This window comes from Polypterus senegalus, chromosome 9 (assembly GCF_016835505.1).
Source record: "Polypterus senegalus isolate Bchr_013 chromosome 9, ASM1683550v1, whole genome shotgun sequence".
NCBI classification, from domain to species: Eukaryota; Metazoa; Chordata; class Cladistia; order Polypteriformes; family Polypteridae; genus Polypterus; species Polypterus senegalus.
In genome coordinates, this window is record NC_053162.1 from 26,603,432 (window position 1) to 26,629,133 (window position 25,702).

General features: G+C 43.2%; 1 protein-coding gene across 1 annotated transcript in view; it reads left to right on the top strand.

Annotated features, from left to right (window-relative positions):
• The window catches only part of fam163ba (family with sequence similarity 163 member B, genome duplicate a), a 135,671-nt gene that overhangs the window by 76,894 nt on the left and 33,075 nt on the right, over positions 1-25,702 (top strand). The gene's annotated exons all lie outside the window — the stretch shown is intronic.

Sequence of the window (25,702 nt, forward strand, 5' to 3'; positions counted from 1 at the left end):
ACTCTTCGTTTGGGAAGTCAGAGCCTCTCCCAGCAACAATACATTCAAGTCAGGACTGATCTCATAACGCGTCTGTCAGTGGTACACCATGAAGAAGGAAATAAAACACTCGTGGATCAGTAGATGGAGTGACAGCAGTTCAAGAAACTCATCAAAGACAGCTTAGGATCCTTTTCTGAATTTGAGCAGGACACTCAACCGCTCGACCATGAACTAAACATTTTTAAAAATGAAAACGCATCTTGAGTGAGCCATACAGTAACGACACCACCGAGGACTTTGGGATGTTGTTCACCATTGACGGTGAGATATCTGTAGTGGTTAGCATGGGGGATTAGGTCTAGCAAGCATCTCAGGACAGGAAAAGAGTCCGAACTGGTGGAACGTGACGCACGTTTGGTCCTGCTCTTACCAGATGGAGGAAGAACGTTTTATCAAGAGTCCTAATTTAGGGAACTACTCCTAACATTACCAGGATAGATAGATAGATAAGGATAGATAGATAGATAGATAGATAGATAGAATGAAAGGCACCCTATGATTGATAGATAGATAGATAGATAGATAAAACTGCGGTGGGCTGGCACCCTGCCCAGGGTTTGTTTCCTGCCTTGTGCCCTGTGTTGGCTGGGATTGGCTCCAGCAGATCCCTGTGACCCTGTAGTTCAGATGTAGCGGGTTGGATAATGGATGGATAGATAGATAGATAGATAGATAGATAGATAGATGGAAAGGCACCATATGATAGATAGATAGATAGATAGATGGAAAGGCACCATATGATAGATAGATAGATAGATAGATAGATAGATAGATAGATAGATGGAAAGGCACCATATGATAGATAGATAGAAGGAAAGGCACCATATGATAGATAGATAGAATGAAAGGCACAATATGATAGATAGATAGATAGATAGTGTGGTCCCGGCCGGGACGCCCAGGAGGACCAGAGGAGGGCTTGTGCCTCCTCCAGACCGCAAGGGGGTGATCGCCCTGGTTGTATTGGGGGCCACGGGTAGAGGGCTTGGAAGCCCACCCTGTTGGGGCCCATGGCCACCGCCAGGTGGCCCCCACGTGATCCAGGGTGGGCTTTGACCCTCTTCCGGTCCCTTATGGTGTCCCGGCCGGGTCGTTGCCCCGGCATCCCTGACAATAGATAAGGCACTATATGATAGATAGATAGATAGAATTAAAGGCACCATATGATAGATAGATAGATAGATAGATAGATAGAAAGGCACTATATAATAGATAGATAGATAGATACTATAAAAGGCACTATATAATAGATAGATAGATAGAATGAATGGCACCATATGATTGATAGATAGATAGACAGATAGAGATGGAATAATATTCAAAACAGCTCTTGTACATAAGGTAATCACTCCATGCACTGTCTGCCAAAATGGAAGTGTTGGTAACGTTACACTTTTTGGCCACAGGGAAGAGGCAGCTTTGCGATAGTAATGAGTTGTGTATGTCACAGCCTATCATTTCTCGAATTTTCCACCAAACTTTGAACACCCCACCATATGTCAGGTAATCCGCAGATTTAAACACTTGCCCGCGACTCAATGTGAGGTCATGTTGAAGAGAGCTGCTTTCAGCACATAACCCTGAAGATGGGCGGGGCTGGTTGGGTGATTGACAGCGAATTGTCACACAGGTACACCAAGATCAGCATTCCACAAAGCCCCAGAACATTCATGTTACAAGCTCAGGAAGGTTGAAGAAGGTTGGTGGAGACTCTTGAGGCACTAAATAAGTACAGCCTCACAAAAGATAAGGTGGGATCACAGAGGGGGGCACCACATGACATGGGACTCTGGAAGTGTGAGCTCAACTTCAGTGCAGGAATAGCTTGTTTTAGCATAACTAGTGTTTTCCAATTGCCGAAACAGTAGGAAGTTGATTATTGGGCTTAACTCTCATTCGGTGTGTGTCTCGGCCTTACCATCTCACTGTTTGTTACAATATTATTTATGATGTTGCGATGTGGCAATAATTACATGCTTAACACAATATGCTACCTTATTATGTTTCTCCTTCTACTTTTTCTTTGATTATTATTATTAATTATATTATTATGTTTATGGTGAAGCTTCATTGTTAGCATCATGACATCATGAGTATCCATTTGAGGGAAGAGGTGCCGTAAATTCATGCCGTCATTCGCTCTCAGCTGCAGCCTCCTACTCCTCGCTGGGACTGGGAGAAGGACACTTCATAACTTCTTCTCTTGTCCTACTCTGAGGCAGGGCAGGGCAAACTCTTGTCCTAGTGAAACATTTAGTGCAATTCCTAGAAGTAATTCTGAGGCCTTTGATAAATATGAGCCTTGGTCTGGTTACTGTCTACGTGGAATCAATCTGCATGGTCTCCTCGTGTATCTATGGAAGTTTCTGCCAGTTTCTCCAGTTTTCTTTCCTCCCACATCCCCTTAACCTGCACATCATGTTGATTTGTATCTCTATATCTCAAGCGAGAATGCTATTTATGAAATCAACTGCATTTTTGATAACACATTTGAACAGATTCTCAGCTCTTGCCTGACAATTCTTCCTACTTTTTGTTCATGCACTGAGGTGGCATGTCATTTGGTGCCAACCTGAGCACTCTGGTGTTGGGACAGAGAGTTGGTGGGCTTTGATCTTCACAACACTTAATTGTATTATGCAGAAATCAGACAGCTGTCTGCCAAAGTGATTAAGGACACCATCAGCCATACAGCAGGGACCCCGAGGTCTGGACCTCTGTGGTTAGGTGAGGGGAGAAGTTTTCAAGATTTCATTTAGGAAAACGTTGTTACGTGTGATGTGTTGTGAAAATTGCACTGGGTGATAAAGGTTAGGCATGAGCACTCTCTGCATGCTGGGAAATGAGGTATAGTCAATGAATAAGAGTTAAGTGACAGCTATGGGACCATTTTGTTGGTGGGTTGTCAAAAGGGGGTCATGGCGATTTCATTAACACGCACAACAGAGTTTCCTATTGTCGAGTAAATTAGAAGAACTAAAATAAAAAAATGTGTATTTGTCATTTTGCATCCAATTCTACATACATAACCCAGATTGGCATACGGAGAATTCCTCCTTTCCCCATTTTATGTGGATTTTGCATTTTGAATTTTGTGAACAAATGTGTCCATCAGGAATGTGATGCCCATGTTCTGCTCACTGAAGCGTCCAAACTTGCTATCATGCCAGATAAGCAGTGAGAACAACTATGTGACCACAGGGAAATCTGAACATCATTTTCAACAAGCACTGAGAGCAACGCAAAATCATATTTTTATGGGATTACTGAGAGCTAAGTCCCTGAAGGTGGTAGGCACACATTCAGAGGAAGAAATGCCTACTTGTGTGAAAAAGAAGATACTCTCAATATATGACTTACTCTGAGAATATGAGAGCAGCAATACCGTCAAGGCTACCCCAACACTTCATTAACAGTGGCCTTCATTTTGGAAAATTTGTGGTAGTTCATCACTGCGCGTTGTGATTTATTCATAACTCCCATTGGATCAAATAGCTAATCTAATCAGGGTTCAATTCATACGTGAGGCTCCATGGAGCTTTCATGAATGCAAAGTGCAGGATTAGACATTTGGTTTACATTCTCTTAGAAGAAGATGGCCTGGCTTCATGAAAGTTGTTAGTCATGTGCGTCAGTCTGTGTTTGACAGCAGGAGCAAAGGCAGCAGCACCAGGGCTGAATGAGGGATACTGGAAATAGAAATATTGACTTGTCTGTGTAAGGCGCTGCTGGAGAACTAAAATGACCAAAGACTAAGAGCCAGAAAAGCACACTGGAAAAATGGGTGCCACACTGTGCTAAAGATGCGTGAGATGAAGAATATCAAAGGATAATAATTTCTTCAGACCAGTGGTTGTCAGCAGAAAATCTCACTACGAAAAGAAGGAACAACTCTACCACAACTGCTGTGAGGCTGCAGCACAAAATGGTGCACAGGCCCTAAAATAATCCCAAACCCAGACTAGGCCTAACCCCAAAAACATAGGGCAGGCTTCAAGGCCTGCACAAGCCCAAAATGGGGCACAGACACAGAAGTTTAAAGGTTTTAAAGTGCCTTTGAATGTCCGAAATGCAAAAGAAATCCCCTTCAAGGGAGAGGGAAACCGTAAACCTCTGGCTTGAAATAAGAAAGTAAACAGAGCTCTGTATGTTTAGAGAATTTAATTAAATAATCAAAAAAACAAAGAAAAGGCAAAAAGGTATGCCTAAAGAGACAACTCAGTAGACAGGACCAATCAATAATCCAGAAACGAAATCCCAAAACTGAAGCAATAATTCACGAAACCACAAAATTCAAAGAGAACTGACAAATGCTCTAGAATTCACAACTTGCAGAAACGTTCTCTCAGATCAATCACTTAATCCTCAATTTAATTCTAACGGTGGTCCCTAGTGGTGACGTCAGTGTAAACCCCTTGGAGTTTCCCCCACAGAAAACCAAGAACATAGTCAGAGTATAGAAACGTAACGCACACAAAGTCAATACTTCAACAACAGCAGTTACCTAAGAAAAACATAATACAACAGAACAACACCAAAAGCAGAATTAGTAACAAAAGATGAAAACTTATCTTAAAAAAAAAAAACCTGAAATAAATAATGTGGTTTTACTTATCTCTAGCAAGGTACTAATGATGTACTTATGAGTGGGAATGATATTTTCAATCCAGCTAAATAATTGTGCGGGAGCGCGTTAGACACGTGAATTAATAAAGACCAATGCAGACCAGACAGAGATGGTGACGGTTCTGATTTCATTGACAGTGTAATCTGTTTAAGTTAAAGAATACAGTAGATGGCAATGAAAAATTCAACGGAAACCAGAAGATGTTGTTATGGTTCCAGACAATTAAAAAATATAAAACTAGTGTGCATCTTAATATATAAGAAACACAATTAAAGACTGAATGGTGTGAATATCTGATGTCCCTAGGACAATGTAAGATGATGTTTTTCCAATAATAATAGATCATTTTATAGTAAAGAGTTTTGATATCCCTTATTTAGTAATATTTTTCAGCATGCATTTTTACATAGGGGTTCATAACCAGAAGTGACGTCATAGGAGTCAGGCAGAATTTCCTGTAATAGAGGAAAGAGAGAAAGGATTAGTGCACTTTGCTACCCCGTGGTCTGGCGTTTAATTATCCTCCTTCGAGCCCTTTAGCTGCCTCCCATCGGCACATGTGTGACAATATATACTATATATATATATATATATATATATATATATATATATATATATATATATATATATATATATGGTCACATATACATGTGTGAGAACCATCTACCTGGCTCTGACGAGGTAATCACTACCATGAGAAGGGGGTGCCGATGCTAATCTTATTTTCTCTCTTCTTCACTGCAAACCATGAAAAAGCACCCAAGAGGGACAGCTGACCCCGCCCTCTGCTCAAGGAACTCCACCCCTTTCAGTTTCCAGAATATAAAGGTGGCGTGAGATGCCAAACTGACTACTCCAGAGGGCAGTACTCCTACCGCGAACCACTTCCAGAGAAATTAACCCTTTAATGCCCTTTTTAATTGAGCTGTTTGCGTCTTTTCAGTTGTTATTAAATGTAACTACAAGGGTGGTACCCCAACCTTTTTTGGCTTCTCAGAGTCATCTGCCTACCCAGTCACTGCTTACTATATATTGTGGACCACTAAGGTGGGCAGTGATGCCCCAACCTGGCACAGACAGACGCAGAGGCACAACTCCAAAGGACACACAACGTCTTCCCCGACTCCCACAAGCACAACAACACAGTCCCAAAAGCACAAGCACAACACAATTCTTTTCTTTTCTCTTCTTTCTCTTCTTCCTCTTTTTCCTTTTCTCCTTCAGTCCCCCCGGCAAGCTTCGTCTCCCCCCTCCCGACTCTGGCTCACCGAGTAGTGTCTGCTAGCCCATTATATAAGGCACCCAGAAGTGCTCCAGGTGCTTGTTGATGGATTTCCAGCAGCACTACCAGGTGTGGTGGAGGTGCTACACTCAGCGTCTGCTGCAGAACCCCCTGGCAGCGCCCACGGACCCCAAAAGGGCTATATTAAACTCCAACTCCCATGGATCCCTGCAGGAGTCTGAGGCACCGCTGTCAGCCAGGGCAGTTGCCATCTAGCGCTCCAGGAGAAGTAATGTTCTGGCCACGTTTCCTCCCCTGTTCTATCTACAACTATATAGTGGAACCTCGGTTTAGGAGTAACTTGGTTTATGAGTGTTTTGCAAGACGAGCAAAATTTTTTAATAAATTTTGACTTGATAAACAAGCGATGTCTTGCAGTACGAGTAGTATGGATACACTTTGTCTGCTGAGTGTCATGTGATCACAACTGAGCTGATGATTCTCTCTCGCGCATGGGCTTCTCTCTCTCTCTCTCTCTCTCCTTATCTCGCTCGCTCGCGCACAGCCCGTCTCTCTCTCTCTCTCTCTCTCTCTCCTTATCTCTCTCACTCGCCCGCGTCTCTATCTCCTTATCTCCTCGCTCTCTCGCTCGCGCATCTCTCTCTCTCTCTTTTCTTCTCTTGAGGGCAATCGTCTCCTATTCTCCATCTGAGTCTGTGTGCCTCACTCATATAGTCAACATCCGTACGAGCGTATATTGTTTACTACAGCATTGTGACTGTGTGTGTGTGTGTGTGTGTACGCACGCGCACGTGTGTGCTGTGAAGTGTGAGTCCCCATCTTGCGCCCCAAAACACGAAGATGAGTCTCAGTACTTTAACAACACCAGCCTTATTCAGCTTGAAACAGCAACAGCGCGGTTATTTATAGTAGCGGGATCTTTCTAATGTTCCTTGTATCACCCATCGACGGCAGGCGCTTATAGCATGTCTGCGAACTTTTTGGATGAACTTATGCTGTGAACTGCTTCAGCGCTGCGATTGCTTTGGGATGCTCTTCCGCGTGTCGTCCTGTTGGATGGAATCCCACAAGAGTTTAGAAACTCACTCAGCCCAGCCATGATTCTTTTCAAAGGTAAAGTGGAGGTTAATTTACTTTATGTATTTTTACTTTATATTTTGTATTAATAATTTTTATATGAATAGTTTTGGGTTGTGGAATGAATCATCTGAGTTTCCATTATTTCTTATGGGGAAATTCACTTTGATATACGAGTGCTTTAGACTGCGAGCACGTGTCCGGAACGAATTATGCTCGCAAACTGAGGTTCCACTGTGTGTGTGTGTATATATATATATATATATATATTTATATAATATAATTTATATAATATTTATTTATTTATTTATCTATTTATTTATTTATTTATTTATTTATATTCTTAAACAATAAGATACCAGACACTAAATTAAACAAGTGCTATTTCTTCTGAGCAATTTCAATAAGGCATAATATTGACCTGTTACTGCCATCAAGAAGAAATGTGGTGGTATTCATTTAGTAGTATTTGCTGATAAGAGTAACTTTTAGTGAGGTTGTCTCCATTTAATTTTTTTTGTTAATAATAACTGCAAATTTTTGTACAAACAGGTGTGATGGTTTTCGCATAATGCCCTAACAGATCTAAATTCAGCTTTATGTAGTGTATATACTGTAGATGAACAGCAGGTGAAGCAGTGGTTGGCATTCTTGATCCAATGTTTCGGGTCTTAATCTCCCACTTGGCTGTCCCCTGCATTACGTTTCCATGTTCTCGCCATGCAGTAGTGAATTTTCCTCTGGGTATTCGAGATTTCCTCCAACTTCTCCAAGGTTCATCTTTTTGATTGACTGGTACTTCTAAATTTCCCTTTTTTTAGCGCTGTTTTTTTGCTTGAGTGGACCCTTTGATGGCCTTGTGCTCAGTGCTGCTGGGATAAGCTTTGGCCCCACCAGCACCCTGAAATGGATTTAGCAGAGTTTGGGAAAGTGAGGGCACAAGACAGCAGGACAGAGGGCTGGGGTTCCAGGGAAACATCCAAAAAGTAAGGTGAGGCAGGACATGGTGGGCATTGTCTATTCCACAGGCCTTATTACAAGTGCTGCCAGTGCTTGTGCTTATTTGTGATGACATTATGATCCAGTATGGGGTCTTAAAGGGTCCTGAGATGCGAGTGGCAGTTGGGGAGAGGACCCCAGGGGTCATTGATCTTCTTCTGCAACGAGTGTCAGGTGAATCTTCTGGCCTCTTGAGAGAACACCTTTTGTGATTACACTGACTTCAAAATGGTGGGCTTGGGCGGGCCCTTGACAATGTACATGTTTGTTTCATCCCAGACCATGAAAGCTGGCTAAGTAAATTGTTGGTTAAATCCTACAAAGAATAAAGATGTAAGTAAATGAATCCAAAACTTTTTAAATTGTGTTAATTATTTTTGGCCATATCCCCCACTTGCAAATGAATGTGTGCTCCAATTAAATGAACTGACTTGATTTGAGCTGAAAGATTAAGTGGACTTTGGCAGAACATCCTCCATGTGCCAAAGTGAGGGGGCCGCATTGTTAATGTAAACCTGAGCCCAGGCTGATGAAAAGCGTTTCCTGCTTGTGTGCTGCCCCGGCGGCCAGAGCCCAATGTTACTTACCTGCCATCGAATGAAGATGACATGCAGTACTTGGACGCCTCCATCACCACATCCCTCGCAGGATGAAGCACTAAACAGTTTTGAACCAAAGCCCAGCTTTGAGACTTGGTGTGCAAACAAAGTGCACGCATTCCCTATGCAAATGATGACTTTGGCACGACACCCAAACAAATCCTGCCACTCAGTGTTAGTTGCTGCCAAAAGCCGTGTGTCTGGCAGGCGCCCCAGCTGATAAGTGGAGCCATATGTTGATGACTTCCATAGTGCTGTTTCCATCTGCTGCATGCCATCTCTCTTCAGGACAATCAGCCATGCACCTGAACGTTGCTTCCTGGTGGACATTGGATATTTCATATCTAATAATAATAAATGCTGTCAAATGTATCTTTTGTGAAAGTCAAGTGTGTGTGTTTTGGTGTTCATAGCACCCTGAGGGCAGAATATCAGCAACAAGGGCAAAAGGAACAAATGAAAGGCTGAATTCAAAAGAAATTGACTGGTACCAGTGAAACAAAAGTAACCTGTCTGGGCCGTCCAAACAGTGGCGTAGCTCGAGTTCGTGCCACTCTGTACGGGGCGAGGCGGGGCGATGCTTCAATTTGCCATCCTCCAACATATCTGAATATGGTAAACTATTTAAATAGAAAATTAAAATGACGTATAGAGAAAAATTAAGATACATTTTGCATAGATTTATTCAAATATGAAGAAACAGCAATAATATTTTATATACATTTATCAGCATCATCTCGAGAAGAATATAGCATAGACGCACTGATAAGCCGTGTTCTAATTATTAGTTTAATATAATTTTGCTATGAAAACCACAGCCAAAGTAGGGTACAAGTGATAGGTGGCAATGTTTTCTGAGCAGAGCAAGAACGCATTCGGATTAATAATGAAACGAAATTATAAATTGTAAATTAATTGTTTATCTTCCTAGAAATTATTATCGGTGTAATGTTTATGTTTATTTTTGTTATTGCCTCATAAATTTCAACTGCCGTATCTGATGCTGTCCCAAAAGGGCAGTCTGAACATTATTTTTCAAGCATTTGTGGTTAAAAATCAGAGAATTTGACTTTTTTCATTCATGAGTGATATTTTTCCGAACCCTGCTGCTTGCACACGAATTGTACTGAGCCTTTTGGCCAATAATGCCACTCCCAAAAATGTGCCACCCGGGGCGGACCGCCCCCTCCGCCCGCCCCTAGCTACGCCACTGCGTCCAAAACAAAATGGTTAGCCCCTCAATCTGGGTGGTCCTCCCTTTCCTCCGGGTTTGGACCAGCTTTATACCGCATGCCCAGGTCACGTCTGTCCAAGCCCTAGAATCACCCCTAGGGTCAGGAATGGCCTTGTGTTTGTCACATGGACACCAAATTAGAGCTCCATCTTGTCAAGGCCGTGAAGCCTGATTTATTTACTTTAATACAAGAGGCCAGGATCACACTGCGCTTTGATTTGACTCGCATGCACTCACAGAGATGTTACGCCATTGTTAAATTAAATGCAAAAAAAAAAGAAAGAGTATGAAATAAAATAAATAACACATTATGCACAATCCCCCCAAATAAACCTCAGCTCCAAAAGCTAACTAAACAAAGATACACAGAAACAAATATCTGATTATTACAAAAGCCCAGAAGACGATACTCACTACACAGTGAAACACACACCAACACAGTCCAGTACCTGAAGAGACGATGGCGATGATTGAAACGCCCCCAGTGAGCAGCCCCCTGAAACAGTCGTAAAGTTTTCCCTACCTTGATACAGTTCTCCGTTGTTGATCTACAAATGGATGGCGCCTGCTTCATGGACGACGATTTCCAAACCAAACTGTCATGATTAGCTTTGTGTGATTTTATTGTCTAAGCTCTGCATCTCGACCTCTATTTTCAGTGTCCCTTTATCTCCGTCCTTTTGGAGAGCTGTCGTTAGAGACGCAACTCTGTCCTTGTAGGGGCGTGGCTTCAAGGGTCATGACCCGCAAGGTTGTCAGTGTGACGAGATAAAGGGTCGGCTGGTGGCGCCTTCCTTTATCCAATCTGGGATTCGACCGCTTTAAACCTTTGGTGTTTCTCGTGAGTTTTGTTGACCTCTTTGCTTGATTTCTCGACTTCGGTAATTGTCTGTCATTAGGATTTGGTAGTGAGGTTCATTTTTATTTGTTTTGGTTTCTTTTTTTGTGCACTTCTCTCAGTTAGCTCGGTAAACATTTCAATCCGGGCATAGGGTTAGGGTTAGAACACAAATTTGGGAAAAAAAACTGTAATCCTTCTGGGTAGCGGTGACTGTAATCCGATTGATTGGTTCAAAGCAGCACTTAAAGGGAGGTACTGTAATTGTAAAATGAACGATGATTTCCACCACCGGATTCTTGCAGCTTCCTTTTTAATTCCATAGCCTTGTCTTCTTTTCAAGTCGTGTTGCTACAATTCAGTGGCTCCTGGTGATCCTACAAACCCTGAGGCTTCCAATGACCATGAAGGACCAGGACACCGTGGTACCTCTCAGGCTGGCTGCACAGCCATATGTGCCCTCCCTGACCTCACTCGCAATTTCTCTAAGGAAATCCTGCCTTGTAGTTTTCTGGGGGGCTATAGCTTTGAGGTGAACTTGTTGGTTTCCCTGCCTTCCTTAGCCACTGGGCCTTTGTGCCACCCTAACCTTCTGGTATTACCTTTTTTAATGGTTTTTTGTTTAATGCATTCTGGTAAAAGAGGTCAGCAGATGAATAAATGTGTGCTGTTGTTGTTGTTGTTGCGTCGTTGTCATTTTTAGTAAATGGCTCCAGGCCTCATAAATGACAAAGGTAAAGCGAGGGTCGTCCTCCTTTGAGTCCTGCGTGCCTACTGAAGTGTGTCCCTTCAAAAGACGAAAGGCTGATGTCGTCCTTGTTTGTGTTGGAAATCTAAAGCGTATTTAACTACAACAGGGCTGTTTGATCTTGTTTAAAGGAACACACCATTGTAACGTGCAAGCACATCCCGCGTGTCTCCATGGTGACGTTTCTTCTTTAGGGGTTGAGAGCCATTTCTATTCACACGGACCCCATCCTGGCAGCTGCTTCCACAGTCTTAGCATTTGTTATGAACCTCTGGAACAACGTGATGCCGCGTGACTGATCCATGTCAATATGGCACGTGTTTGTTATCTGATGATGGCCGTGGCATCTCAGGCCTGTAAATGAAAATAAAAAGAAAGCATTAGTTGTTAAGTACACCGGCAGACTCCCTCACTGCCAGATCGAGCCGTTAGCAGTTTATATTTTAGCTGAAAATGAGTCGACTAATCCTGTATGTGAGGTTAACCGCTATGAATATAAGTGGGGGGGTCTTTACAGAGTGCTGGGTTGGTTCCTGCCTTAGGCCTGATGCTTTAGTTAAGCAAGTTTATGGATTAGGACTGCAACATCAGGTTAGGCAGATTGCTGACTGACTGATCAAGCAGATCCAGCAGAATTCTTTTCTTCATCTTAACGGTGAATTACATACTTGAGGACACCAATGGAAATGAATGGGGAACTGCATTTAGAGCTGAAGCAATGAATTGTGGGACTCTGGAACGAACTGCCAAGACATGGAGCTGAAGCAGAAACCTTGACAACCTTTCAAAAGGATCCGGATGAGCTATTGGGGCAGCTTAGCTGTTAGCTAAATGGACTGAATGGTCTCCACTCGTTTGTCAAAGTTAGGAATCCTAGTGGACTCTAAGCTATCAACTTCCAGAGAACGCCCAGAAGCCATCAAGAAGGCAAACAGAATGTCAGGTTATATAGCGCCTTGATGTGTGGAGTACAAGTCAAATGAAGTTCTGCTCAAGCTTTATAATGCAATGGTGAGGCCTCATCTGGAGTCCTGTGTGCAGTTTGGGTCTCCAGGCTACAAATAGGACATAACAGCGCTAGAAAAAGTTCAGAGGAGAGCGACTAGGCTGATTCCAGGGCTACAGGGGATGAGTTATGAAGAAAGATTAAAAGAGCTGAGCCTTTACAGTTTAAGCAAAAGAAGATTAAGAGGTGACATGATTGAAGTGTTTAAAATTATGAAGGGACTAAGTACAGTGGATCGAGACTGTGATTTTCATCAACAATATCGGGACACAGTTGACAACTTGTTAAGGGTACATTTCGCACAGACTTTATAATGTTTTTCCATTACAAATGTTTTTGATGTGCCGTCTGTTGGAATGCCTAGTGCATTGCCTATGTCTCTTACATGCTATTTGGTATGGAATTCATAAAAGCAGGGCTAGGAAAGATGTGCAGCAGGTTAGGGTGATAAAGGATAAAGATGGAAACGTACTCACAAGCGAGGAGAGTGTGCTGAGCAGATGGAAAGAGTACTTTGGGAGGCTGATGAATGAAGAGAACAAGAGAGAGAAGAGGTTGGATGATGTGGAGATAGTGAATCAGGAAGTGCAACAGATTAGAAAGGAGGAAGTAAGGACAGCTATGAAGAGGATGAAAAATGGAAAGGCTGATGAAAGACCTGTGGAAGCATAGAGGTGTTTAGGAGAGATGGCAATGAAGTTTTTAACCAGATTGTTTAATGGAATCTCTGAAAGTGAGAGGATGCCTGAGGAGAGGAGAAGAAGTGTACAGGTACCGATATTTAAGAATAAGGGGGATATGTAGGACTGTAGTAACTACAGGGGGATAAAATTGATGAGCCACAGCATGAAGTTATGGGAAAGAGTAGTGGAAGCTAGGTTAAGAAGTGAGGTGATAATTAGTGAGCAGCAGTATGGTTTCATGTCAAGAAAGAGCACCACAGATGCAATGTTTGCTCTGAGTGTGTTGATGGAGAAGTATAGAGAGGGTCAGAAGGAGTTGCATTGTGTCTTTGTGGACCTGGAGAAAGCACATAACAGGGTGTCTCGAGAGGAGTTGTGATATTGTATGAGGAAATTGGGAGTGGCAGAGAAGTATGTAAGAGTTGTACAGGATATGTACGAGGGAAATGTGACCGTGGTGAGGTCTACAGTACAGGCGACGGATGCATTCAATGTAGAGGTGGGATTACATCAGGGATCGACTCTGAGCCCTTTCTTATTTGCAATGGTAATGGACAGGTTGAAAGACCAGATTAGACAGGAGTCCTCGTGGACAATGATGTTTGCTGATGACATTGTGATCTGTAGCGATAGTAGGGAGCAGGTTGAGGAGACCCTGGAGAGGTGGAGATATGCTCTAGAGAGGAGAGGAATGAAGGTCAGTAGGAACAAGACAGAATACATGTGTGTAAATGAGAGGAAGGTCAGCGGAATGGTGAGAATGCAGGGAGTAGAGTGGGCGAAGGTGGATGAGTTTAAATACTTGGTATCAACAGTATAGAGTAATGGGGATTGTGGAAAAGAGGTGCAGGCAGGGTGGAATGGGTGGAGAAGAGTGACAGGAGTAATTTGTGACAGACGGATATCAGCAAAAGTGAAAGGGAAGGTCTACAGGACAGTAGTGAGACCAGCTGTGTTATATGGGCTGGAGACGGTGACACTGACCAGAAAGCAGGAGACAGAGCTGGAGGTGGCAGAGTTAAAGATGCTAAGATTTGCATTGGGTGTGACGAGGATGGACAGGATTAGAAATGAGGACATTAGAGGATCAGCTCAGGTTGGATGGTTGTGAGACAAAGTCAGAAAGGTGAGATTGCATTGGTTTGGACATGTGCAGAGGAGAGATGCTGAGTATATTGGGAGAAGGATGCTAAGGATAGAGCTACCAGGGAAGAGGAAAAGAGGAAGGCCTAAGAGAAGGTTTATGGATGTGGTGAGAGAAGACATGCAGGTAATGGGTATAACAGAACAAGATGATGAGGACAGGAAGATATAGAAGAAGATGACCCGCTGTGATGACCCCTAACGGGAGCAGCCGAAAGAAGAAGAAGCAGTGCTAATGCTTGACAGGCACCATCTATTAAAATAATAGAGACATAACAACAGGGCCGACTCACAGACAGACACTTATCCTTTTATTAAGGTGGGATAGATAGATAGATAGATAGATAGATAGATAGATAGATAGGTAGATAGATAGATAGATAGATAGATAGATAGATAGATAGATAGATAGATAGATAGATAGATAGATAGATAGATAGATAGATAGATACTTTATTAATCCCAAGGGGAAATTCACGTACTCCAGCAGCAGCATACTGATAAAAAACAATATTAAATTAAAGAGTGATTAAAATGCAGATAAAACAGACAATAACTTTGAATAATGTTAACGTTTAAGGGTGGAATTGAAGAGTCGCATAGTGTCGGGGAGGAATGATCTTCTCAGTCTGTCGCTGAAGCTGCTCTTCTGTCTGGACTAGCAAAACCTTATCTGGGCTACTGTGCAATGAAATGGCAAAACTGGCATGACCCTTTGTTGATCTTCCTTGCAGCAACTTATATTCAAAAAAATAAAGTGCGAGACTTGGTGTAATGAGCACTTTCTCCATCTTATTTCACAATAGCCCGTGTTTTTGCTTCTCAAATGGGTTGATGTTGCTGAATAACCTAAGAGTGGGTGACCGTACATGTGATGCCAGTCTAATAATAAGATGGCATCAGGATACTGTAGTGTGAACGGGTAGGATGTGTTGGTGCGTTCAGACTGCCGAAGGTGGCCTCAGCTCTCGAGTACAGATGGGACCAGGAGATGCTGAAAAACAAAATAGCAATCAACGGGTCAAAACTAGCGCCAGATCATTCAACATTAGTCATAATAAGGAAATGGTGGAGCGGAATTTTAAAAAGAAACACATTACCAGAGCCAACTCATTAAATGTTATTTGTAGTTAAAAAAAAAAATATTCAATTTCAGGGCTTGAGAAACAGAAATAATTGCAAAGAAAAGAACTTTGGGAGAATTCAATTGTGGGAAACAAGGAAGTGTGTGACACTGACCTTCGTAGCTATGACCCGATGATGTCACCAGCCATACGTCCACTTGACCCTGCATAGGAATGGCAAAGCAACCAATCATCAAAGCTCCAAATCGCGGTGTCCATATAAAAAACAAATGCCACTGTGGGAGAAACATTCCGAATTTTCAACATCGTAAAAAAACACAACAGGCACATAAATGCGACCGCACCACGCTTCACCTTAATAATCTCCAAAATAGGAGGCTTTGATGATTCTTAACTAAAATTATAAAAAATACAATTATACCAAAATCCTAATCATGAAATGTGGAAAGTGTGACCCCTGTCCAATATCCCCCAAGAGAATCTTGACTTTGAATTGCTTGTTCCATCCAATCAAACAGATGATCTGTACAACTTGTATGTATCTGTTGGTTAGATAAGCCATTGCATTAAGCCATTTCATCTTCATGTCCCTGGCGGCACTCAGTGACCTCCTTATCCTTGCAGCTTGGAGTATTTTGTTGTCTTGACATTGCTGTGTTCATATCAAGGGACCCAAAGTGTGCCATGAAAACCCGTCCACATCATTCCAAAGTCACCACCATCTGGCATTGTTGGTTGGATGTGTCCATGAACTGAATTGACTTGTTTGAGAAATCCTGACCACCAATCAATGTGAAGACTCATCAGTCTAGCTGAGGTTGTCCAGAGTCTGTCACCTTTGCTTGTTTGTACACCTTGGTTGTGGGGACTTTGCTAGGAATGTTGGTTGGATGTTCTTGCTGTAATCATTACATGATGCCGGAACTGTAGTAGGATTCCTGTTCCTGGTGACCTTATTTAGCTGTTTAAATCCTCTTGAACCTTCATGCCGTGTGAATCTCTATAAATAAAATGCTAACAGTTGTGTCCATCTGTCACAGGATTACCTCGCAAAACCTTAATGTTGGTCTCAAAATCCTTTAACATGATATGCACTGATGGAGTAAAAAAATGTCGATTGTGGCAACTTCGGCTGAGTTATCAGGATCTGCGTCAATGTTATGGCAAACTGAAGGCAACATAACAGAAAGAAAAAGGAAAGCAGCAACATCTGCTGGACATGAAGCAAACTGTAGTTACTGTACATGGTCGGGGCTGGAACCCTAATCCTGGAAGAACCAGAGGTCTGCATCTTTCCATCTGCTTTACATTTCATTGTGAACTTTACGTTTCTGGTACTGACTGTGTGGCCCATTACTTGAGTCAAGCAAGTGCACCACTCCGTGTACAGGGTGCGCACAAAGTCCGTATACCCCTATCTTTAGGAGCAATTACAGGAATAACCATGACAATTTGGTTCCTGCGGACATCGGCCCAAGTCTTCCCGGTATTTCAAGGTGTGTTTCCGACATCCCATCTGGTGCTGCCACCTGCTGCCGCTCAAGAAATCGCAACAACGTGGCGGTCGTTCCAAGACGAAGCGATGGATGACACAAGTGTTTTTACAATCGAGGAGCGCTTGGTGGCCACTGTGTGGGTTCACGAGCGGTCTGTTACTGGGAAATCGATCAAAAATGTCATGGATGACTTTTTTGTGCGTTTTGGGAAAGCATCGCCGACAAAGAGGACGTTTTTGCAGTGGGAGATGAAGGCTTTTGCAACGGGCAGCGTCCGAGATGAGCCGCGAAGTGGAAGACCATCCACAAGGCACGAAACGTGCGCAGATGTGGCAGAGCATGTCCAACGATCCCCAATGAAATCTACTCGTAAACGTGCTGCTGAGTTGGGAATAGCGGAATCGACAATGCGAAAACACATCAAACAGGACTTGCAAATGAAATGTTGGCATCCATTGCACTTTAACGAGTTATCAGATGCCGACTTGGCCAGACGTCAGGAAGCTTGTGATCTGATGCTGCACCAATTTCCAACAAATGCTGAGAACAAAAAGGTTATGTTCTCTGATGAGTGTGCGATTTATCGCAGCTCCCGCAATCGAAACGTGTGTTTTTTCTGGGGAAAAGAAAATCCGCATTTCTTTGAAGAAATTGAGCATAACCCACCACACATGATCATCTGAAACATGCGGTTCATGCAGCGTTCCAGAAAGTCACCCCGCAAATGTTGCAGAACATGAGCAGGAGAACCTGACGGCGCAGAGATCATGGAGGGACCCATACATATGTTTTGGATTCCTAAGAGGTGACCTTTAGCTTTCAAAATCTTCCAATAAATAGGGGTATACGGACTTTGTGCGCACCCTGTATAGCTGGTTGTGGCTTTTTATCCACCTCCTCGTGGTCACGTCATGGAGTGACTGTTGTCATGGATGGCCAGGACCCTTGCCCTGCTGGGAAAGAGAGAGAGAGAGAGGATTCGGGGCATTACCTCCACCAGGTTGCTTGGTGGCAGCCCCCCCTAGGTTGCTGCGGTGCCACGGATTCCCACAGGGCTTCATGGGAGTTGGAGTTCGGGACAGCTCTGTTGGATTCTGGGGATGCTGCAGAGCCCTACTTTGTTGAGATTCCTGCTTACCCAGAAGTGCGTCCAGACCACACTGTTGGGGGCACCAGAAGTACTCCTGGGTACCTGAATAAAAGGAACCATCTGCCACTACTCCGGGAGCCAGAGTCGGGAGGGGGTGAACGAAGCTCCACAAATTGGAGGAGAGAGAGAAAAGAGAAAGAAAAGTAAAGTACTGTGTTACTTGGTGCTTTGTACTGTGCTGCTGTGGGGAGCGATGGAAAGCGCGGCCCCCCTTCAATAAACATGCAGCATGTGCTTAAACCTGTGCCTGGCGTCTACTTGCATCGGGTGTGGGCAACCGTCAGGTCACGCTATTTAGCACCCATTTAATGTGACCGCTTGCAATAATGGCTGTCTGGTAGTCAGCCTGAGGGCCCTTAGTGCCCTGAGCAGCACATGAAGATCTGTACAAGCTAACGCTGCTCTCTTGGCGGCCCCCCTCAGCCTGGCACAACTTCCTCTCAGCTTTCCTGAACAGATTCAAATTATAACGGGCAACCGGATATGCCAGATGGATCATAAAATACAATTTTGTTTTCATACTGAAGCTGTTTTATATGGACATACCGGTAATTTTTACACACATGAATAAACCACAAACTAAATGGATAGAAAATATTTCTTTCCACACCTGCTATGTCTGAGATGATGTTATTCTGCCTCTTTAATGCCTATCTTATTCTAATTACTTCTGATTCTTTGTGCCTTTTCACTGATTAACTTTGTACTTATTGATTTTTTTTATCTTATTAGGGAATTATGATAAAATATCAGGTCTATGCATGGTACATATTTTCTATATATTTGATATGTGGAGGCCTGAGAGAATATTCGGACCCCTTCACGTTCTGCTCAATTTATTGTGCTGTAGATTTCATTTTAAATGGATGCATTTGCCATTTTTGCCCATCAGTCTGCACTCAATAACCCACAATACTTCCAGGGCGAAGATGCGTTCTTCTCAATGTTGCGCGCTGAGTACCACCAGCCCATGAGGAGACTTTCCAGTTTTTGATTTTTAATACATTTCCAAATCTTTCTGAAAACCAAGGTTTCACTTTGTCATTATGGGTTAATAAGTGTAGATTGATTTTCTCCACGTAAAATCAACTGTCTGAATCCTCCGTACGTGACACTACAGCCATTGTGGCCTGCAGGGGGCGCCCCAGCTTCCCAACCTGACAGTCCCAAGTTCAGAACAACACACTGGCTTTTATCTTGCCTTGGGAAACTCTTCCCAGCCGTTTCCCACACAGTAAATACAGTATAACGCACCGATACAGCACACAGCAGTGCTTTTCTCTTCTTCCTCTTCTCTCTTTCCACCATTAACAAGCTTCGTCCTTTTTCCTCCCGACTCCGTCTCCTGCAGCAGTGGCAGGCAGCTCCTTTTAAAGTAATCCCTGCAGTACTTCCAGTGTCCCGAAGGCTTGGCCTGGGTAAGGTTGGATCCCCATGAAGAAGGGCTCCCAAGTCCCCACAACACCCCCTGGTGGCACCCACGGCACCCCAACAGGGCTGAGTCTAAGAACTTCAATTCCCACGATGCCCTGTGGGAAACTGTGGTGCTGCCACAAGCCAGGGGGTCAGCCATCTAACAGTCTCTGGGCACGCTCTCTACCTCACTTCTTCCAATGCGGAGGCGTCCCACGGCCCCCACCATCCACCACACCTTAATGGAAGTGATCTGATGCCGCAGCATCCCAATGCACCTTCAATATTTGATCGATGCCATAGAAGTTGATTCTCAAAATGTCTGCTGAATTTACTTAGGGGATTGCCGGACGTACGTAGGTCTCCTTAAGGTAAGATGCACTAAGTAAAGGTGATACAGAACAGAGTGCACGCCTGCCATGCCTGCTCCTTGTCTCCTGTCCTAAAACACGCAGGAGTCTGCCTCAGACAGCTCAAGGAAACACCTCGGCAAGGTCAGCTGCTTGAGGGGGCTGACATTCAGTGCATTGTACTCTTTCACATGACTTGCCATATAAACTCTGCACCACTGACTCCTGTCTAAAATATTAATCATTTCACCATTTGTGAATCTTTCTTCTATTTAATCATTTATTTTACTGCCCAGATTTCACACCAAGAGAATCTTCTGTTTATGACAAGTAAGCCTCAGTTGCCATGGCTGAAAGAGAGAATAATGAGATTTTTCAAGAAGACAGAGGAGATTCACACGATTCCGAAGGCGCAGCACCATTTAAAGAAGGAGACGTTTTATTTGATCCTCCTGCACGTGAGAATAAAGATTTCTAAAACCTTCAGTCTCCACGTTCATATCTAAACCGTGATAGCCACCTACCTGTGTTCTGTTCCACTTCGATGGCTTTGCTTGTTGTGTACTTCGTGTTTTTGGCTCGGCTTTCATTCCACACCAATGTGCCCGAGTTTACTGGACAACAGCGACCTGCAGTATTCGGACCGCCCTGCCGCTGATTTACTGAAGGGCTTGATAACAGCTGTGTGAGACGACAGTGAGGACATCTCTAAGGATACTGACATGGTGTGGCAGATCGGGCCTCAGGTTCAGATTGAATAGTTGGACCCAAAGATAAAGGGATGGGGGGGCTAAAGGGAATTCCACTGTCAAAAGGTTTATTCCCACCTGGACAAATCTGACAGCACTTGTTAGGATGATGGTGTTTGATTTCTTCAGTGTTATGATTGGAGTTTCCTTCAATGCAAAATAGGCAAAGCCTCTGAAATTCAGCCAAAAAGCAGGCCGGGATCTTCAGGCCTCTGCCCAGTAGAGGCTCACTTAGTGCAGCCAGACCCCCAACACTGACTGTTGGCTTCGGCGGGAGCAGGCCTAAAAATGGGGAGCTGGCAAAACCTCAAAATAAAAGCAATGAGACGTCAACAAAACGACACTTTTTATTGGCTAACTGAACACATTACAATATGCAGGCTTTTGAGGCAACGCAGGCCTCTTCTACTGGCAGGATTTGATTGGCCCAAAGAAAGAGGCCTGAGTTGCCTTGACAGTTTACATAATGTAATGTGTTCAGTTAGCCAATAAAAGGTGACATTTTGATGACTTATCATTGCATCCATAATGGCTAACGCGGCACAACAACCTAGTACTACAAATATAAAGTGAAAGCCTCACAACGAGGAGGGCTACCATAAAACTCTGGCTTGATCACAAAAAAAAGGCAACAATGAGTCCAACTTAATAAAAGGATACGTGTCTCTGTCTCTGCCATTGTCACTGTCTCTGTGTCTGCCACTGTCTCTGTCTCTATGACTGTCTCTGTGTCTGTCTCTGTGTCTGTGATTGTCACTGTCTCTGTGTCTGTGATTGTCACTGTCTCTGTGTCTGTCTCTGTGTCTGTCTCTGTGTCTGTCTCTGTGTCTGTCTCTGTGTCTGTGATTGTCACTGTCTCTGTGTCTGCCACTGTCTCTGTCTCTATGACTGTCTCTGTGTCTGTCTCTGTGTCTGTGATTGTCACTGTTTCTGTGTCTGTATCTGTCTTTGTGTCTGTCTCTGTGTCTGTCTTTGTGTCTGTGATTGTCTCTGTGTCTGTCTCTGTCCCATTGGTGTTTCTCTGACATTCCTAAAAATGGCGCATCACAAGCATTTTTAGTAATAAAATGCATTTCCATTCAAACAGATGGCACAACACAAACATTAACGGTGCTTTTATGAATCCCACACCACATGGCATATAACAGAGACATTGGCATTGCATGGCACTACAAACATTAATGCTGAGGTCGATGATGATTACTTAGATTTCAACTTGTATTAAGCTAGTCTTTATAAATAATAGATGTTAAAAAAATGTAAAATGAAAGAAAAGCTCATAAAAGCCAAATGATGTAAAAAGGAGTACAGTACACAGTAAAAGGCCGTCTACAATAACCAAATCCCAATATGTTAAACAGAATTCAAAATATTTAAAGACAGTCTAAAAAATCGTAAATCCTTAGAAAGCACAATCCTTAATAGGAGAACTCACTGACAGCAGGTGCATACAATGCACCACGAAGAACTGCATTTCCCAAGAGCCTTCACAGGACGGGGGGCAGTCAGTCCCTCAATGGTGCCAGACAGTTGGCCCCGCCTCTTGGGCAAACACCCACAAAACACAAGGGACACGGCAGAACAAGCATCCACACAGAGAAGGTCAAAGAAAAGGAAACTGATAAAGAAATGCATAATTATAAAAATAATAAGCATAAACAACCACATTAACATAATTTTTAATAACCAAAGGACCAAAAATGAACAGATAGGACATAAAAATAAAATGTACATGTTAACCAGGGAGGTGACCGTGGCCTGAACATGACTTCAGTACCATTCAGTTACCAAGATTCCCAGAATCACCGTTAAGTTGAAAGAACTCTGCTGGATCAACTTTATCAACGCCTTTGAGGATTTTGAAGACCAGGATTAAGGTGTCCTCTGCTCGAGACTCAACAGGTTTAATGTCACTGGGCGACGTGTCCTTAAGTCCCATGATGCACTCGGTTGCTCTCCTCTGCACGGCCTCGAGTGCCGCTGTGTCTTTTTTGTGCCGTGGTGACCAGAACTGCACGTGATACTCCAGATGTGGTCTCACAATCTGACTGGATTTGATATTCTTTGTTTACCCCGAGAGGAAGTTGTCTTTTTGTGTGACCCTTTGGGGTTCAGAGTTCAGGGTCTGTCCCTAACATCCCTCAATTTGTATGCAGGAGCACTCGGACTGATCACAATATTTAGATGTACTGTACATGCACTTGTCAGTATGAGTGGCCTGGAATACAACCTGTCCCTGACTGTGCCCACAGCATTTGAGTGCCAGTGACGCTGTGCCAGTTGTCAGCGGCTTGTCAAGGTGTTTAATAACAATGAGTGATTTTCAAAGGCAGCTGCATGCCCATAATAATCTCACCAGCGTCACCACCCTTTGAAGTGCATGGCAGTCCTGAGCCATACCTCAATGTTTGACACCCGGACAAGATGCACTCTACTGTCCACCTAAAAGGACCTGGTGGGTGTAGATGGAGACTTCCAGGCTGTTCTTGGACATCTGCAGATGTAAAGGCACTGATGAGCCTTCCTGATGATGTGATGGACCCACTCCAGGCCATCTCTCTACTGCATCCCCTCTGCCACTGGCAGTAGTGTGATCTGCCCAATGCTTCCTATTCACCAACCAGCATTTGGCCTTGCTTTGCCCTTGGGTAACGCCACCTTAAAACGGTAACTGAAGAAAGACGGCATTGAAGACTGCTGAGTGTTTTATGCAGCCGGCAGTTCAATGTCTGCCCGTGTCAGTTTGCCTGCATAAAAATGGCCGTATCAGGTTTCATTTTATTGACCGCAGACTTTAAGACGAAATGAAATGACTCTCAAAGGTGACTTTGTTTGCAATAAGCTTTCTCTTCAAATCAAACGCGTTAACCAGAATCGTTTTTAGTTGTGACTTCCTCTCCAGTTCTTAGTCGGCAAAGGAGCTGTCACGTGCCAGGCGCCATGCAACCCTCTTATAAATAGCGGCCATTAGGCATGGACACCAGGACAAAAATCGGATAACTGTGCTTGCTTTAACATACAACAGTTCATCGTTTTTTAATATGTTATAATGACAGTAGTTTCTGTTTATTTTTTAGATGACTGGGCATATTGCAGGGTTTATACAACATCCTATAAATCTTTAAGAAACTATGGCAAAAAAGACAAAAGCACAATCTCAGTCAGGCTTTACCAAAGAGCTCTGGGCACACGGCTGTGACTTTCATTTTTTGTCTGAATTCTTAAACGTGAATGTACAGGAAAATGCAGCCTTCAATGGCTGTGCAGCACCTAGAAAACGTTTTCATGTTTTATTGTCATTCAGCATTGAATCGCAATGAGTTTAACTTGGTAGTTTTGACCCTGATGATATAAAAAACTCTAAACTCCTTAATGTCAACGTGAACACAGATCTCTGCAAAGTGGTCTCAATTAATCTAACTAATAAAAGGCAAAGCCCTCACTCACTCACTCACTCACTCACTCACTGACTCATCACTAATTCTCCAACTTCCTGTGTGGGTGGAAGGCTGAAATTTGGCAGGTTCATTCCTTACAGCTTCCTTACAAAAGTTGGGCAGGTTTTATATCGAAATTCTACGCGTAATGGTCATAACTGGAAGCTGTTTTTCTCCATTTACTGTAATGGAGATGAGCTTCAACGCCGTGGGGGCGGAGTTTCGTGTGACATCATCACGCCTCTCACGTAATCACGCAGTACATAGAAAACCAGGAAGACCTCAAAAAAGCGCTTTAGAAAACATGCATTATATAATTGAGAAGGCAGCGAAACAATAAGAAGCGAGCGAGTGACATATACAACCATAGTCATGAGTTCTGCTACTGAAACAAAGCACGATGTAAACCTACACTTTAAATTAAGTTCATAGACAGGCTGCCGCTGGCGTTTGTAATTTAGTGCCTGCCCATATAAGGCCGTCCGTCAGCGGCAATCCAATAGCAAACTGCCAGGGTAAATATTCACGGGTGAAGGACTGTGCTTATGGAGAGGAAGATGAGATGGTCAGGGTGGTGTTTGACACAAACTCAGCGAAACTGCGAGAGAAAGTTTTAAGTGCCAGGACTAAGGTAACATTAAATACAGCCATGGACATAGCACGAGATGGCACCAGCACAGCTGGGAAACTTCGATGCATGTACACCGAGCGCTCACGTGAACTGGCGCGTGCACAGATAAAAGCAACAGTTCCAAAGAGCTGAACAAAACCGAATTACACAATTGAAAAGGCAGCAAAAATATGAAGCGTCTGATAAGCATATTCATAAATCCAGCTACTGCGGAAACAAAGCACACGGTGGAAAAAGTCAATGTCCCGCTAAAGGAAGACAGTGTTAAAAAAACCCGTGCATGCAGTGTGTCAGGTCTCAGATAAAGAAGAAGACGAGCTGTTTATTGATGCAGTAAGAAACGAATCGATGAATGAAACCTGTCATCTTTACAACGATTGACAAACACGGAATGTAACTTGAACACAACACATCCTACAAATACGAACCTGATTGAAAGAAATAATGATAATCAAATCCTTGATGACAGCAACACTCAGTAACACTCACAAACAAATACTGTATATTGACAGTCATGTTACGTTATTTTTAAAATGTTCCCTTTTCTTTTTCTAGCTTTTTAAACACACTACTTCTCCGCTGCGATGCGGGTATATATATATGTATATATATATTCCGATCTACATACTCGAATAATGGATACTTTATTCGCCATCAATGATTGTTTTGGTAAAGCCATACTCAGTGTATTCATTAGATGAACGGTAAAAAGTAAGAGCAGGGAGGATGACTTTGAGGCATGCAGGCTGTAGTGCCAACTCTATCTGAATTGCGCGATCACATTTGAAAAATATATCTTTTCAAGTTCTATTTACTCCATATGTGTCAAACTCAAGGCCCGAGGCACATCCGCCCGGTGTAATTATATCCGGCCCGAGATCATTTTATATACTGTATTATTGTTATTAATGGCCCGGGATATGAAGCGCTGGTAACACAATAAACTACAGATCCCATAATGCAGCGCTTCAGCTGCCTTGCCGCCTCTTCAGTCGTTTCCTTACTTTGCGAAGGAAGCAGCTTTCAGAGCTTCTGCACTGTTTTATAAACGAACGATATATAAGAAAGTCCTTTTTCCTTGCTTCGCCAACGCAGCCTTTTATTTAATCCACGGGTTCTCCGCTGTTTCATTGTTCATTTATTACGATTTTT